Source organism: Rutidosis leptorrhynchoides, chromosome 1, assembly GCF_046630445.1.
Source record: "Rutidosis leptorrhynchoides isolate AG116_Rl617_1_P2 chromosome 1, CSIRO_AGI_Rlap_v1, whole genome shotgun sequence".
Lineage (NCBI taxonomy): Eukaryota > Viridiplantae > Streptophyta > Magnoliopsida > Asterales > Asteraceae > Rutidosis > Rutidosis leptorrhynchoides.
In genome coordinates this window covers 401,635,706-401,640,574 of record NC_092333.1, presented here as the reverse complement: position 1 = coordinate 401,640,574, position 4,869 = coordinate 401,635,706, and positions in this window count along the sequence as shown.

The window sequence follows — 4,869 nt, the reverse complement described above, 5'->3', positions numbered from 1 at the left end:
CCCACACCTTTCGAGAAGTATCATCGATAAACGTCAGAAAGTATCGATTGCCGCCAATTGATTCAACCTCCAAGGGACCGCAAACATCAGAGTGTACCAGACTGAGTAACTCTGATTTTTTCGTTGAAGAGAAATTAAACAAGACTCTATGCTGCTTACCAAACAGACAATGATTGCAAGGATCTAGCGCAGCATCCTTGTCTACATTTATAAGCTTCTTCTTTATTAGGGTAGACAACCCATTCTCACTCATGTGACCGAGTCTCTGGTGCCATAAATTTTGTGAAGCCTCCTTTTCTGCAACATTAATACTGTCTGTGCAGATCTTCACATGATTCTTGTAAAGTGTGCCACAAATGTGTCCCCGAGCGAATATCATAGCGCCTCTTGACAATTTCCATGTGCCTCTACTGAAATGACTATCATAGTCCTGTTTATCGAGAGCTACTCCGGAAAGTAAATTCAGCCGAAGATCTGGCACATGGCGGACATCCTTCAAAGTGATTGTGCTCCCGGAACTTGTGTTTATCTTGACATCACCAATTCCGACAATCTCAGCGGAACTGGAATTTCCCATCTTCACGGCTCCAAAGTCTCCAGCTTTGTATGTTGTGAAGTATTCCTTGTATGGAGTCACCAGGGATAGTCACTAATGTTTCTCCACCCTTATTCTTCGGCTGTGAACTACTTTGACCTTATTCCTCTTTCAATCTATAGCAGTTCTTCTTCATATGTCCCTCTAATCCACAATGATGGCATTTATATGTTGGTTTTCTGCCATCAGCTGACCTGCCCCTGCTCTTGCTTCTGCCTCTCCATTTATTTTTGCTACTCATTCGTTGTCTCCCCCGATTCTCTGTGACAAAAGCATGGGTCTGATCTGTGCCCATGTCTTTTCTCCTTGCCTCTTCACTGAATAGGGCATCCTTGACCATTGACATGGTAAGTTTGCCATTCGGGGCTGAGTTGCTGAGTGTTACTACCAGCGTTTCCCAACTATCGGGAAGGGAACTAAGTAGCAGTAGCGCCTGAACTTCATCGCCAAGCGGCATCTCTACAGACGATAACTGGTTGACCAAGCTCTGGAACTCACTGGTATGCTCGGCAACTGAAGTTCCACTTTTGAGCTTCATGTTGACTAAACGCCTCATCAGCAGGGCTTTATTCCAAGCAGTCTTGGCCTGATACATGTCCTCCAACTTTTTCCAGAGGACATATGCGTCTGTCTCTTGTGCAACATGGTGGAAGACACTATGATCAATCCATTGACGGATCTGACCAATAGTTTTTCGGTTTGATTTCTTCCACTCTTTCTCTTTGGCAGAATCAGGGTTTATACCCTTCAATTCAATAGGATCGAACAAATCCTTATAGCTGAGGAGATCTTCCATCCGAGGTTTCCACAGCGTGTAGTTTGTTGCTGTGAGCATAATCATAGCTCCGGAAGATGATGTTGACTCTTCTGTGGACATTATCACCTTAAAAATAATTTTTCAACACAAACGGGGTTGAATTGTAGAAAACAGAGATCACCGTTACGTCCGGAACGGTTGAAAATGGTGGAATAGACACTTCGCGGCTTAAATTCCACTTACGGGGCAAAATTATAATTTTTATAAACTTCAGGGACCAAGAATGAAATTCTGAAAATTTCAGGGACCAAATTGTAAAATTTCAGAATTGCTACAGTACCGCTACAGTGACTTGCTACAATGCCTTCAGCTGCTACAGTGAATTGCTACAGTGATCGTCTTCTCCGGCAAATATTCCGGCACCGGTCGTCTTCTCCGGCGAGATTCCGGCGAGTTGACCAAACTTTGACCGCGTTTTCTGGGATCGTTATAACTCCGTTTAAGTCGCCGTTTTTTGCGTTGGACTCGGTTCGACGAGACGAATCCAATGGTACACTCAAAATTGAATTTTGAGAAAACTTCCGAAAACCCAAAAACTCAACCAACGTCTCTAACCAAGCTCTTGATACCACTTGTTAGGAAGAGGGGATCGCCTGGACGTTGGGAGACATAAATTTGAGAGAAAAACAACTCTATTACTCACAAGAATAGATTTACAGAGTATTACAAAACTCTTACAAAAAAAAAAACTCTCAAGCTCACACACACTCTCTAGGTTGTGATTACACTTCTCTGAATGATTTGGGATAATTTACAATTGAGGTTTGCACCTCTATTTATAGTAAAAATTCTATGGCGGTGGAAGGGTGTGAACGGAGATGGTGGGCGGCCGTCATCGTGTTCATCTTTGCTTCTTCTACATGGTGTTCAAAGAAGGCTACTTTGAACATCTAGAAGGTGAGCTTCTAGATTGTAGGCTGGAAACTTTCATAAGTCAACCCTAAGTTCAAGTTCTAGCTAGTTCCACCCTAAGTCGAGTAAGGTTGGTTAGTATGGGGGTATGAATACTAACATAGATATTGTAGGATCATTTCCGGTCCATTAACATGTAAAACATATAAGTTCATGAATTTAACAGTACTTTAAAATTAATTGGTGATTATCGTAAGATTATATTTATACATTTGGTTTGCTTCTTTTCCGATGCGAGACTTGACTTACACACCATACTCGATTATCTCCGACACATATAACATACTCCTATGTCGCAAAATCTATGTATTGTTGTTGTCTGGAACACAATTTTGTTTTGGGTAATATTCTTTTTTGTATATTCCTCTTTATAGAAGTCATTTACCCTTTTACTTTAGGGATAAACTAGTGAAAAAAAGTAAGGATAAAATGGCAAAATTGAATTTATTTCTAAAAGTGAGTACAATTATTTTATTTTTTAAAATAGATATGTATGTATATGTTGACACTTAATAATTACGGCGGGAGTAGTTTATATTGTACTATTGAGCAAGTAAAATCCTTTTCATTGTATGCCAAATTTTCTTGGTTCTTTTTTTTTTCTTAATTGTAGGCTTTATTGGTTGTTCCTTTATGGCTCGATATTTTCATATGAATACAATTTGCATGTGAAATATCTAAATTTAGATTTTTGGCATGAATCCCGCATTTTTGTACGATTATAGTTAACTATTTAAGATGGATCGTATTGAATGAATGAATATGACTTGTATGAAAACAAAGTAAATTTTCGAAAGGGGATATATAAAAAGTCAAGTGGAACTTTATGTTGGTTTTGTAACACTACAAAGAAGTCTATATAACATGTATGGGTCAATGCTGTTGTCAATTATATACGGAGTATAATATATTGCATTAATAACTAGAGCTAGATTTCAATTTCAATCAATAATAATAACGTGGTGTTTGGAAAGGCCTTGGCATAACCATGTTCTTGATAAAGCTACCAACATAAACAATAATCAATTCGAATCCAATAATCGTAATTTAAATGAATTAAAACCAAGCTATACAAGTGTTAGTAGTTGTGGGTGCATATCCGCGAATAACTTTTAAAGATCGGGTTCAACACAGATTAACGGAACCAAATTATGTTGTGAACATGCATAGAGCAATTTAATAATTTAAAAGAATCTCGTAATCATCATTTTATTTATAATAATAAACCTCAGTAAAACAAAAGCATAATCATCCTTAAGAAATTAAACACATGTAGCCACTTACAAACTAGTCACATGCAGAGAACTTGAACTAGGGGACACACAACACAAACATATATCAATCGTTTTCTACTTTTATTAGTTTATCTGCGTAAGACTATTTGTTATGGTGAGGAGGAATTGTTAGAGTTGTGAAGAAATTTTGTTGATGTGGCGATATTGTGAAAAGGTGTGTTTGTTATGGTAGTATTGTAAGAACTGTTGAAGAAAAAATAAAATAAAAGATATAGTAATAGTAGTATTGTGAGAAGCGTGGGATAGAAAAAGTGTGTTTGTTATCGCAGTATTATAAAATAAAAGACATAGTAACTAAATGAAAGAAAAAAGTAACATATATTAATTTAAAAGTATAAAAAATATAAAAAATATAAATTAATTTCATAAAAATATTACATAAACTACAGCTACTTTTTTACGGAAAACAACCGAATTTCATTAAAAACGATCATTAGCAAGGCGCTAAAGGATATTACAACAACATAGATAACCATAAGTTCCAATTAGAAATTAAATGGCCTCTACTTTTAATCCAACGAAAAAAAATAGATCTAATTACATCAAAAAAGCTACTTCTAGTACAAAAAGAATCATTAAAAACAATTTTGTTCCGAAAATACCAAAGAGCCCATAACAACATAGCGACGATCCCAATAATCAGCTCCTTCTTGACCTTCCCGATCTGAAATCCTTCTATCCAGCTTAAGAAAGACTCCCGAGAGGCAAAATGTAACACCCAATTTTCCTCGTATAAGGTATATAGGTGTATCGTGTATGTACGACTAGTGTATGAAGGATTCGAGGCGTATTCGTGTGGTAAAGTTCTTATACGCGAGAAAATGATTAGACTGCGTCATATGTCACGGCGCGGAGAAGGGTGTCGCGGCGCGACAAACCAAACAAATCAGAATCAGGAGACATGGTAAGGCAAGCATCAAATCACGTTAAATGTCGCGGCGCGAGGATTGGGGCCGCGGCGCGGCGTTCTGGGCGGACTGGTACCAGGTTTTTGTAATTTTAAATGAGGTTCAAGGGCATTTTGGTCTTTTCACGTGTGAGCTAGATTTGAGGTCTTAATCTCATCCATTCATTTCATTTCTTCATTTCTTTTTCCTTTTCTTTCCTATTTTCCTCTCAAACTTCAAAACCCCATTTGATTCAAAGTGAGATTTGGAAAGGAAGAAGCGGGTTTTGATCGAAAGCGTAAGATACAAGTTTGTTCTCCTCGTTCTTAGCTACAAGGTGATACTATAGGTAAGCTCTAACTC